Genomic DNA, 14,390 nt, shown 5'->3' with positions numbered 1-14,390 from the left:
CACAATCTAATGCTAGATCATTTTCCACACTCCAGAAATAAACCCTTGCCACAAGTAGTGACCCTCTCATCTCCCACTTTCAGCCCTTGGAAGCCAATAATTTAACTTTTGTCTCTATGGATTTATCTAGAGTGGAAATTTCCTATGAACAGAAATACAAAATATGGTGCCTTTTGTGTCTGGCATCTTTTACTTAGCATAGATTCATCTGTGTTGTAGCTTGCAGCATGTAATAGTATTTCATTATTTTTTTTACAGCTGCATAATATTATATTGTATGGATACCCCCAAATTTCATTTGTCCATTCTTAGTTGATAGACATTTTGGTTGTTTCTACTTTTTAGATATTATGAATAATGAATGCCGCTCTGGACATTTCTGTAAAAGTTTTTGTGAGAACATATGTTTTTAATTGTCTTCCCAGGTCATATTGTAATTCTATGTTTAACTTTGTGAGGAACCGCCAAACTGTATTCAAAAGTGATTGCACCATTTTACATTCTCCAGAAATGCATGAGAATTCCAATTTCTTTAGATTCTATCCAATACTTATTATTGTCCATCTTTTTTGTTATAACCATCCTAGCAGATGTGAAGCAGTAATTCACTGTGGCTTTGATTTGCATTTTCCTAGTGATGAGCAATGTTGAGTATGTTTTCAAGTGCTTATTGAATACATATATATATGCATGTATACATATATTTGTTTGTATATATATATGTATATATATAAATATATACTTGGAGCAATATCCACTTGAATTCTTTGCCCATTTAAGTTGGGTTATTTGTCTTTTTATTGTTGAGCTATATGAGTTCTTTAAATATCCTGGAGACTAGACTTTTATTAGATATCCAATTGTGCCAGCATTTATGTTGAAAAGACTATTTTTTCCTCATTGAGTTTTCTTGGCATCCTTGTCAAACCACAACTGACCATAAATGTATAGGTTTATTTACAGATTATCAATTCTATTTTATTGATCTATATGTCCAACCTTATGCCAGTAACACATAGCCCTGATTGCTGAAGCTTTGTAGTGAATTTTTAATCAGAAAGTTTGAGTTCTCCTGTTATATGACCCAGCCTCAGCTATATGACCCAGTCTCAGATATCAGACTGAATCACCTATTCTGATTCTAAGAAAATTGCATGTGTTTGCAATAGAAATTATCCAAATTTGTTGTACATATACGAAAGCCAGAGAGAACTGTTAGAAGTAATTTGCAGATGACAAGATCTTCTGAAGTGTCAAGTGTCTCCTCAAATTTAGGTTGTGAATATACTATTCAATTTTATGCTATTTCACTTCTCAAAGAAGAAATAGCATGACTTTTGAAAAAGATAAAAGTGCTTTACTCTGCCCGGTCCACAACATTCAGAAGCTATTCTATGCAATCACAGTGTTTTGGTACAAGATGATTCTTTTTCTTCTCATGTCATCATTAGAGAAGTGAGAATGAGGGTTTTCTGACATACTCTACTCACTAGCACATGGAAAATAACTGCAGCACAAACTGTACTGCAAGAAAATAGTTCTTTACACACATTCACCTGAAATGTGTTGGATCCTTTTATATGTATTTTAGAAACTTGCAAAAAGATAAGTTTTATAAAAATAGCTAAATTTAAGGATTATCTTTTAGGAAGTGAAGTAGTAATGATGTTCGTTCATAAACTAGCTGCAACTTACCAAATCAATCAATATATTAGTTTATATTTACAATTAAGCCACCTGCATAAATCCAATTAAATTGCTTTTTCAATGTTTTATTGTAAAGATGATAGTGAAAATGTATCAGGACCTGACAAAATAAGTGTAGTTGCAAAAAATGGGGAGGGTACACCATTCGAGACAATGGAAAATCATTTTCAGCCTATCTATTATCCTGTGCTTCTCTTTTCAGGATACATTCCTGTTCCAAAAGGTAGAATTCTAGAATTATTTAAATTCATATTTCTAAATTTTCTATTATCTCTCCAACATAATTTGTTTCTTTATTTTCATATCTCCATCTTGACCTCAAACTTCTAGGCTCCAGAACTGTGAGAAAATAAATCTTTGTTGTTTAAATCCCTCAGTTTATAGTACTTTTTATGGTAGCCCTAGAAAACTAATACAGGTAGGAATTCTAACGTTTGTTACTACGTGTTCTCACTTATAAGTTGGAGCTAAGCGGTGGGTATGCATGGTCACACAGAATGACCCAATGGCCACTGGAGACTCAGAAGGGATTAGGTGGGAGTGGGGTGCAGGATGAAAAATTAACTATCGGGTACAATGCACTACTGAGGTAACGTATTAGAAGCCTAGACTTCTCCACTATGCAATTCAGCCATGTAACACAAAAACACTTGTACCTTCTAAAGCTACATAAATTTAAAAAACCTGAATCTAAAAAACATGAAAGGCCCAGTGAAGCTTAATGTGGGGAGGATGTGGCCACTCTCAATGTAAAGTGAGGTAAGTAATTAAAGAATCAAAAGCTGGATCAGTAATAATTCTGAAATACTTACTATCTGCAAGTATATATATTTGCATCAAGGCCTAAACTAAAAACCAGAGACTTCCTATGACTTCACTTAAATGCTTATAATTTGTCACATACACAGGGCTGAGAAGAATCTGAAAAAATGCTTGATTCTGCAAATGTATTAATTGCTGTATCAGTTCAATATGTAGACTCACCAAGAGTATGTTGAAAAATTTAGTGTTCTATTGCATGACTATGCCTTAGTATACTGGTTGATGATCACTGCCCTCAGTCCCAATACAAGCAGACAACAAATTGTAGTTTCCCCCATTGTCTTAGATCTTTTTATTTATGATTACAATTTTATATAAGTAAACTTTCCTATTTGTATGTATTGCAATTGCCGGTGAGGCAAAATATGGGATGACTTAAAAAATTGTTGGGATACCAAGAGAATCACTATTAAACACAGGGTTCATGCCCCAAATCCCTCCACAAATTTAACTTAGTTAGGAAACCCCAGCCACCGTGTCAGAACTCTAGATACTTCATCTCATACCACTGTCAGTGTCCTGTGGACACAGTAGCCCTTTACTTTGGAAGCTGATATTAACACTATTTCTACTGTGGTTTAAGGAATTTATACTCAATAAAGCTGCCACTGTTGCCAGAAGGGATAATCTACCATTGCTCCCAATGTCTTTGGCCATAATCTTTTGATTCAAAATTCAGGGTATGCGGCCCTAATTGTAATAGCATTAGTTCTGTGCTCAGGCTATTGGTGAAAGTAAACTAGGGAAATTAATTATTTGTCATTTTTATATTTTATAATGGTAGGTATGTATTGCATGACCTAAGATCCAAACATAAAAAGATATTTTTGATGCTAGATAGCCTAAATAATAATATCATATACATCTTTTTATCAATAAAGCACCCCCTCATTAAAAAATCTGCTTATCATTAAATAAAATGATCATCTATTTACTTACCAAGGTCAAAATCTTAGACATATCTATAAAGCATCCTACTACTAAATTCCATTTCCAATTTACCAGAAAGTCTTCTTAGTTCTATTTCCAAATAGATCTAAACCCTATTATTTATACCACTGTAAACCTTCAAACCACTGACATCTGGACTCCAGATATAATCTTGTGTCAGGTCTCCATGTCTACTTTCTTGCTACCCTATAATCCATTTACTACAGAGCAGATAGAATGATCTTTCTTAGTCTCAAATAGCATCAAGTTGTTGCCATGTTTAAAACCCTCCATTGCAAGCAGAAAACCTTTAACTTTTTCTTACCATGTCTGCAAATTCCTTTATTATCTGCTCCCTGTCTTGTTTTCTGCTCTGATTTACTTCCAGCTGTATGCTTTGCTACACTATTCATTTCTCAGATCTTTTACGTTTCCTCTTTATTTTTTTGAAAAAAAAAAATTATCTCAGGACCTACTTTTTCTCTGGAAAATTCACCCTTCAGATCTTTTCTTGGCTTCTTCCTTCTTGTGCTATCAATATGAAAGCAAAAGTCAATTCCAGAGACATATGATTGTCATTTGCCCTTTCTAACAGAATATTCACTGTCATTTGTACTTCATTTTATGTTCTTCAAAGCATTAATGAAGAGGCAAAGACACTCTCCCCCCTTATGCTCATTGATGTTGCCAAGATGCCTATAGTAGAGCCAGACGAGAGTAGATACTCAATGTCCCTGTTTGACTAACTGTGTTAAGTCTAGACCCTAGGTTTTAATGGCATTAGTGTGTCTATTACCCCCAAATAAAAACTGATCACAATAAATATTAACATAGTCAGAAAATCTCATTTTTAGTAGCTCCATAAGTATTTGTACCCTTTTTGCCTGTTCTATATTGTTTATATCATGAGGAAGTACATAATATACATAGAATTCTGAAAATAATATGAAAATTCATAATTTGGTGAATTTTTCCTATATATCAACATTGATGTATATATAAAAATTTCACATGCTTAATTAATAATCTGAATTAAATGTGTTACATTATCTTTGCAAATAAGATGAAGAAATGACATTGAATGACAAAGATACTATTTGAGGTTTTAGTCTGTGTTCACTGTTTTAGCATCTTAAATGATTCTGGCTGACTTGTGAAGATCTTGCTTTGTCATATTCTAAATTACTTTCAATTCTTTGAAAGTAGATTAAAAAATTGCTACCAAACACGTAGATGACAGCTAATTAGAATTAATTTAAATATAATAAATAATACAAAATAATCAAATTGGCATCAAAGAGGAAGAAGATTGTCTTGAGTCCGACAAGATTAAATATAATAGGAGTGAATAAGTGAAAGAAACTTGCAGATTCAGAAAAATCACAGGTTCAACTTGAATCTATACTGTTGTGTTAAAAATACTTTAAAGGGTAGAGTCTTTGTATTTAAAAAAGAAACATTTCTGTGAGCCATTGACATTAGCATTATATGAAATAGCTATGACTGACCCCATCTGGGACACAATTACACAGTAAGGGCAATGAATTGTAGAATGCATGTTTAAATAAATATAAAATATCTAGAAGAGAGCAAACACATTGAGAGTGGTCTGAATGCCACCTGAGAAATGACTGAACAAGTGAGATACCTGGTCAAAGACAATTAAGAGATTTTTGTCATAGCCCAGACATATTTTTTAAGGACTATGATATAAAATAAAAATTGCATGTAGTCTCTGCAACTGGAGAGATCAGAACAAGCACCACAGAATGCAAGATTGACAGAAGGGGGCATTCAGTTTAATAAAACAAAGATTGGAACCCTCCTTATGAGCTTATAATGAAACTGGTTTCCCAATGAAGTGTCTTCCCTTCTCAGAATGGTAAGAGAAGTCCTTTCTGCATCTATAAGTGGGCATGCTAGACTTCTTTGGTCATTCTAACAATAGACTGTATTTTTAAATCACATTTTTGCAATAAGAACAAAAAGGAATGTTTAGATAGCAGCAATGTAACTGACAGTGGGAAATTGTGTTTGTGGTTTAGAAAATATTTTGATATGGCCAAATACTCCCTGCAGCTTTTAAATGAACAGGTATGAACTTTGAAAGATCAGTTTCCATTGTGAGAAGAAGCTTTTTCTAACTAGGTTACAGCTAAGGAATCTCATTATTTAATTTTGTGTAGGTGTTTGGAGACAAGCTGCTGAGTGGATATAAGCCTCTGCCCAAGAAGAAAGAGCACATAAAACTGTGACAGCTTATGTAGTTTATCACAGTGTGTGGGTGAGGGTGACAGTACTGGCACATAAGCTGAAATAAAATAAAATGATCATTTCCTCCAATTAATAACTGAAATTCTGTGAGGTAATGCTCACTTGAAAGGGAGACATCATTAATTTATAAATAAGGGCAGTAAAAAGTAAGTTTTAATACTGCATTTTATGTTACCTTAGAAAAGCACAGCATCAATTCAAAAGGCAAGAATTTCCTTGTCTAAGTTAGGATGTTTGCAAAGAGTTAACACACTCTTCTCAGTCTGTATTCCAAATTACTTTTGAAAGTAATATCCATATTGTACCTTGACGGAAGGCCTAAGCAGTAAACTTTAACGGCTGCCTGAGTTGGCAATCATTTCATAGAGACAAGACACTGCACTGGAAATTGCCCTATAAATAAGATCCCTTACAGAAAAATTAAAATGGAATTCATATTATTGATGTTCACTAGCAGTCATAAGAAACACAAGGGAACAGGAAGTGGCACTTGTTTCAAATCGCTCTCAGAGGCGCCTGAAGGACGTCCTCAAAGTCAGCGTTGATCAATGGTGATAAGTGGTTTGTCCAGCATTTGGAGTGGGCTGTAATGTACTTGGAAACCTTGAGGAATTTGCCTACTGAATAGAAATGATCCAGACATTAGCTGCCCCACATCAAATTTTTGTCTGTACTGGCCATTAATTCCATAGTAACCCAGATTTCCCAAAGAATAAAGTCTCCTTACCTTCCTTGCCTGTCCTCTGCCTCCTTTCCTCTGTTCCTGCTTGTTGATTTTTGCATTTTAGTTTACTTTCAGGCTTTATAGTCCCTGAGAGTTTTCTGGATTTTGGACGGGAGGAAAACAGACCTACAATCCTGCTTTTATTATTAGTTATGCAACCCTCTTTCCTAAGATGCATATGTTGATGTGAGAAGTGAGGCACAACACCACAGTCGCTAGGTTGTGTTGTGTTTCTGTGTCATAACTGTGATGTCGAGTGAGAGTGTATGCTAAGCTGCCCATGTTGAGAAGTAAATAGTCACACAAAAAGGTAAAAGTGTAATGTAGAAATCAAAGAAAAACAGAGAATATGAAGGGGATAATCAGAAGATAAGAACAGGAAAATCACAGCAAGAGTTAAACTGAAAGAGATATGAAATAGTAGCAACTATATTGGAAACGCAAAGCAACTGGAAAAGTTAAGAAAACTAGAAATGCACAAACCTATAAGAAAAGTGTCTTCTGTGCCAGATAGCAAATTTACATTGGGGAAATGTGAACTGAATTATTCATAGCAACACAAAGAATAAACATGTTAATAAAATTCATTTTGCCCATGTCAGCAGAACTGAAAAAAATATTCCTTTTCTACAATAAACAAAAAAAAATTACTACAAAATAAAAATTAATTTGAAATAGAACAAAGACCAGAAACACCAGAGCTTAATCCAATTTACTTCATACCATCTCTTGGCCCTCTGAATAAGGCTTAGCATTGGTTCCCTCATTTATGAAAATCCCATACCAAGGTAAATATATGAATCGCAGATACTGTGTCTAAATTACTTAATGCACTATATTAACAGGATAAGTGCTCAAGAGTAATTGTTATAATTATTAAAATATGGTATTAATTCCAATATATTATATTTTTGTGACAACTCATTAAAAGAGAGTAGAAGACTATAATTAGTATTATAGTAGATTGGTGGTTATCAGAGGTAGGGAAGAGTAGTGAGGAGGGGAAGGTGGAGAGGTTGATTAATGGGTACAAACATAGACTTAGAGAGAAGAAATAAGACCTGGTGTTCAATAGATCAGTAGGGTGACTGCAGTTAACATTAATCAATTATACATTTCAAAAGAGCTAGAAGAGAATAATCTGAATATTTGTAACACAAAGAAAATATATATATTTAAGGAGATAGACATTGCAATTATCCTGACTTGATTATATGAATGTATCAAATTATCACATGTACTGCAGAAATATGTACATCTATTTTATATATACATAGCAATAAAAATAAATTAATTTTTAAAAGATTGTAATAGATTGAATTTATGGCAGAAATGTAGTTCAATATGGAATCCAGAGTTATTAGCTATATACGTTTTAACACAATACATAATCTTTCTGAAATTCAGATAGTTCCTTTGTAAAATTGCAATGATAATACTGTCAGAGCATGAGGATGTAAATAAATACCAACAGACTGTAGAATATAGAATGATATAATCAGTTGATTCCAAAGCTAAATAACACAAGTTTGCCAGTTATATGGATAATTTATTAATTATTTTTCTATTAAAATCACAAATGGGTCCAAAGTTATGAATAAATCAGATTTAATATCAAGAATCATAAAACTCACCAGGAGCGATTGTAAAAGTATGTTCAGTATGAGGTAAGGATCAGATAAGACAAGCAACAATGTTTCATAGCCTGATTCTAAGTATATTTTGTTCTCTATTTAGACTGATAGAGTTGGATAAAACATTTTTAAAGTGATCAGCTCTCATAAGAGCCCACCTGCTTATGAGTATATGTGTGTGTTCCAATTTGTGGACTTAAAAGCAAGATGTCTTACATGTGAACATATGTTAAACAAATTGAAAAAAATTATTGAGCAAGACTTGGCCAACATATGTCAGAAGATTATACAAACAGAGCAAAAATGCTCAAATGTCTTTGTTGGACAAATATGCAAATGCCAGGAAATTTATAAGAAGTATTAATAGAATAACTGAATAATCAGTGAACCTTTAATTTCTGTGATATCAAGAAGCATAGGGTGAAAGAGGCAAAACCTCTTAGTTGAGGGAAGACAAGAAGGATGTTCTTCTTCCCTTTTCCAACAAGTAAATTTTAAGGGTCCTAGCAGTGTCAGTTCTCTGGGGTGTTGAAAAAAGTATCTTCCAATATATCAACTGATTTCTTATGTAAAGGAAGTCTATAATTTATTTTCTTTTAATTATGAGATTTACCTTATTTCTCATACTTAGTCATAGTGTAATGTAGTGTAAAGACTATAAAATAATTCTTGTTTTGGTCACTGCATTTCAATAAGAAGTTTTCTGCGTAAAAAGCCTGTAGTGCATTTAGTTGTATTAGCCTACCTCGAGTTGAAAATCGAATATATAAGAATAATGTTTTTACATGAAATACATCCAAGAAAGACCATTTTACTATCAAGAAATACTGAATAATCATCTGATGTCAGCATTTAGCCTACAGTCGTATATGCTCTAATCGCCCAAAGATGTGGGTGTCCAGACTATTGCTAGATTAAAAAAAAAAATTATATATACTTGATTGGGAATGAATGGACAGATGAAAAAAATGTTTAAATCAATGCCTAACTCTGTATATATGTGCCTTATTCTCATGGAAGATTTATAATGTAAGCAATGCCTTTAGGTAAAAATTTAATTTATTGTTTAGTCTTGTGTGGTTTTAGGGATTTTGAAGTGCAACCAGCCTTTATGTATTTTATGTAGTGTCATGCAAAAGGATCCATTTCTGAGGCAATTCCAAGATAAAATTAGGCTTGGCTCTTGAGGACAGAATCAGTTCTGTGTCTTTGTCATACAAGTCGGGAGTTTGTACGTAACGAGGAGCAGTGAGCCAAGTAAAGTAAAGTAAAAATAGACATTCGGATGGAGCAACCATAACACTTTCAACAAAGCCTCGAAGTGAAGAGAAAAAGAATGTTTAGGACACTATGAGAAAGTTCATGTGCCTAGACACATTTTACAATGCATTTCTCATAGAATGCTTAGACTGAGTATTATTAAAATGTGTTAGTTTAATAAGAACTGTGTGATCAAATGCATTTGGAAAACATTAGGATTAAAGCAAACAGATTTATTCACTGAAAAACTTCCCAGAATCTACATCAATATCTATTCTGAATTTCAAGAGGAATGTAAAAATATTAGAATTTTCCAAATTATTTAAACAAAATAATGTTTAAAAGAGCATCCTGATTTTCATTTTCTATTGTTATACAATTTGAAGAATAGATTACTTAAAGCAAAGAAAATCCACTGGGGAATTTTTAAACCCAAAGCTGGAGATATATGTAACAGTAAACTTATGAAAGCTATCGTTTACCACACCAAAGAATTTAGGTTACATCCTTTTTCAATTTTATCATGTAGAACTTAGCTTAGCTGCAAATAGCAGAAAACTTAACAAAAGATTATGCAAATGGACACTTATTTTTCTGATAACTATACATTCAGGATTAGAGTATTACTTTTTGAGTATGTGTGTATATATTTCTTATATGTATATATGTATTACACACATATGTGAATGCATATGTATATGACCATATTTCATATGAAGTATGATATATTTTATATTACCTTCTATATTGCATTATGCATTATACATTATATATTACTTTTATACGTAGTTGGCACTTTTAACATTCTGCCTGAAAAAAGGTTTATCAAAATCTACCGGTTCATCTTTTATGTTCTCTCTTGTTTTTATACATTAGTGCTGGTGACAGTATTGTTGGCTTTTCATCACTACATAATAGTTTTGTAATTAATTTTAATACCAGTTTTCTCCATATTGTTTTGGTTACAAGAATCCAGCTCAGATTAAATGGAGAAGGAACCACGTAATGGTATGAATGCAGAATGGGTGGTTCATGGAGAGGCTGTATTTCAAGTGGAAGTATTAGTTGATGCCTTCTGGAAACTATGCGTGCTGTGGGGGAAAGGAGGACAAGGTTGAAGCACATAGTGAGAAGCACTGGTTTTCTGGAAGATAGGGTAAAGAATATGACAGATTATTTTGAAGCAGCTAAAAAGAAACCCAAAGAATTCTTTTAACAAACTTCAACTACTACAGAATGTTACTTTCTTTTAGACTTAGCATTTTAAACTCAAGAGTCTTTGCTGTTGCTATAATTTCATCATTATCATAATTTATAAATATACATTGGGAATAGCTATAAATGTGGCAGCCATCAAAGATACAAAAATGCAAAATGCACATGGGATATTCTCAAAATACTTGTAATGGAAAAAGTGAGGACACACTGCAATTATATGTTTCCAGAAATTTCCATAAAGATGATGGAATCTGAAGCAAATATATACTATTGAGAATATATGACATGAGACAGCTTTAAAAATGTTCTTTAGATGAAAGTACATGGTTTGTTTAAATAAAATTTTAATAAATGTGTTTGGCTGAAATTGTTTCCATGTTTTTTATAAATAGTGGAATACTGAACACTTAGAAATGCAAATGAATAATTGTTAAGTACTATGGTATAAATGTTTTGTCCTTGCAAAATTTGTATATTTATTTATTTTTATTTTTTTATTTTTTTTGAGACAGAGTCTCACTCTGTTGCCCGGGCTAGAGTGCCGTGGTGTCAGCCTTGCTCACAGCAACCTCAAATTCCTGGGCTCAAACAATCCTCCTGTCTCAGCCTCCCAAGTAGCTGGGACTACAGGCATGCGCCACCATGCCCGGTTAATTTTTTCTATATATATTTTTAGCTGTCCATATAATTTCTTTCTATTTTTAGTAGAAACGGGGTCTTGCTCTTGCTCAGGTTGGTCTCAAACTCCTGAGCTCAAACGATCCACCCGCCTCAGCCTCCCAGAGTGCTGGGTCACAGGCGTGAGCCACTGAAAATTCGTATATTTAAATCCTAACCCCTGAGGTGATGGTATAAGAAAGTGGGACCTCAGACCATTAGATCATGAACATTAACTCTTCATGAAGGGGATTATAGTCTTATAAAATAGGCCCAAGGAAGCTTGTTTGCCCCTTCCTCCATATGAGGGCCTAGAGAGAAGGTGCCTTTTATGAAATAGAAAGTAGATACTCACCAGACATTGAACTTGCTGGCACCTTGATCTTGGATTTTTGAGCCTCCATAAATAATAAATAAATTTCTATCCGTTCAGTCTAAGGCATTTTGTTAAAGAAGCCCAAAAGGTCTAAGACAGTAAATTATAGATGCAGTTGCCCCTTCACGTCTATGGGTTTTGTTATGGTCTAAGATGCGAGAAATGACCACCTAAAGACAGAATTGAGCCAAATTAGGAGTCTTTATTAGCTGGCCAGCGACCACCCCTATTCTGGGAAAGTCCAGACACAGAGAATGGCCCCAATCTTAAAGTGGGCAGGGGTTATATACCTTTATCACTAACAATACTAACAATACACATACAGCTCAGAACATGTTGATTACAATAATTCATAAGCAAGCAACCTTACAGGAGCAAATAGCAACCGTTAAATCAAGGAACATTTCTTTGAGGAACATCCAAGGAACATTTTTCTAAGGAACAGCCAAGCGTAGTACAATGTAACTGAACACACCTAATGATTTTAAACAATCACTTACAAGTTAATCACTGTATAAATTTTTTTTTCTGTTTTTCATGTATTTTTCTCTCAGCTCATAGGTCATGGGCCTATGAATCACACAGCAGCAGTGAGCCTGTACACAAGATGGCTTCACTGTGGCTCACAGAGCTATAGTGATTACTGTGCCTCATCACAGGTTTAACATCTATAAATTCAATCGATGATAGAAACCCACAGATACAGACGGACGATTATATGTATTTTCCATCTGTGGTTGGTGGAATATATAGACGTGGAACCTGTGGATGCAGAGAGCTGACTGCGCTATGCCATTTTACATGATGAACTTGAGCATTTACAGATTTTGGTATCCTCGGGAGGTCCTGGAACCAATCCCATGGGGATATGGAGGGCCGAATGTATGTTACTTGAGAACCTCAATTTGAAACATTCCCATGAAAATCAATTAAATAGACTTTTGTAATATGGTTCTCCTCCTTATTTTCAGTATTTATCTAGCTCCAAAATGTAGGCACTTGAAAGGCTAAATCTACCACCTGCACATAACTAGCTCAGCAATTTTTTGAATAGTCTTGCCACTAGGAAATATGAGACTATTGATCAAATACTATCCAGATTTAACTCAGAAAAAGCTTTACTTTTAAAAAATCTCTTCCTTATAGGATATCTACAGTGCATATTAGATGAGTGATTCTTATTTTCTAAATTATCAATGTTTTGTGAAATAATTACTCGATTTTCTTCTGTATGATATTTTCACCCTGCATTTCTATAATACTATTCTCAGTTAATAAGATCTGATTTTCTTCATAGGGAGGCATAATGCCTGAATTTGCCATGGATTTTTGCACTGCTTCTAATTTTATAATGTGATATTCTTGTATTTTCTTTCACAGTTTCTTTAAGATAGTATGTAAACTTGCAAGTACATATGTAGAGGGCATCCTGTAAGATTTACTGTATTTTTAGAGCTTATTCTTATGCTTGATAAGGTTCCATTTAGATAAATACTCTTGACAGAAATTAAAGCAAAGATAAATGACATTGCTAGAGTATACACAAGACAAAAATATACTGATAGTTCATAACTTAGTATAAATGTAGCTTTTTAAGGATTCCAAAGTAGTCCTTAAATGGGCCTTCGTGGGAGCTATGTGTCTCAAACTTGTGTTGAAGGTACTTATGTTTTTGGGAAATGGGAGATCTTTCCATTCTATTCAATAGTATTTGTGATCTATTAAAAAAAGAAACAAAACATTATTTATTGTTGATTAATTATATTGAACCATTGTTTTCAAGACTGTATTTATTGTTTTCATCCTGCGTCTTCCTCAAATTTCTGAAATTTAGACTCTGTGTATCATATAACTATTATCACAGTAATTCAACATATCAAGCAATGCTAAAATCTTACCGCCATATAACAATTAGTAATCTCTTCAGGTCATTTTTCTTTTTGGTCTAGATTCAGCCACAACTACTTTGCATAGATTGAACTTATTCATCACCTGTGAGTTGGCAGGTGTTTCGCTGATCTAGGCTGGGTGTGATTTAGCTGTACTGGGGAGGCTCTGCTTCACTTGTCTCTAAATTGGATCAGGGAGATGTTCCTTTCATGATGATAGAAGACATAAGAGACAGGAAACACAAAAATATGTACCACTTCTTATGCATTGGCTCAGAAGGAGCATGTTAACCCTTTCATCTTATTCAATTGACCTAAGCAGGTTACACGCCAAACTCAAATCGAAGGGGTAGGGAAATATATACCTCCCACTCCTATGTGTGGGTGGAGACAGCCACAAAGTCACATGCTAATGGACATAAGCCCAAGCAGGCAGGAGCAATCAGAGCCATTAGTGCGATCAATCACAAGATTAGTCTCTGGCAATCTGCATTGTAAATAAGCTGACATTTTTATATTTATACAAAGAAAAATATTTTTCACATGTAATTAACTGTGCTTCTTAAACAGAGCAGATTCTTTATTAAAATTTTGATGGTGAATAAATTGATAATCTTTAGTTTTCAGAAATTTAATAGGAAGCAGTTTTAGTATTTGTTTTGAGGTTGGATAATTTTACCTGGTTACAATATGTATGAATTTCAATTTTAAACCTTATATTTCATAACAATTTTCAGGAATGAATAATGTACTTAAGCAAATATTGGAAATAACTAATGAAGGATTAGAAGCTTAAAATAATAATTACAGTATAATTTAGTAAATGTAATATTTCTACTCTGGATTAAATTTAATACTGTATTTAAATTACCAACAAAGAAAAAGTGTATTTGTCTTAC

The sequence above is a fragment of the Eulemur rufifrons genome, chromosome 17 (assembly GCF_041146395.1).
Source record: "Eulemur rufifrons isolate Redbay chromosome 17, OSU_ERuf_1, whole genome shotgun sequence".
NCBI classification, from domain to species: domain Eukaryota; kingdom Metazoa; phylum Chordata; class Mammalia; order Primates; family Lemuridae; genus Eulemur; species Eulemur rufifrons.
This window is presented reverse-complemented; position numbering follows the sequence as displayed.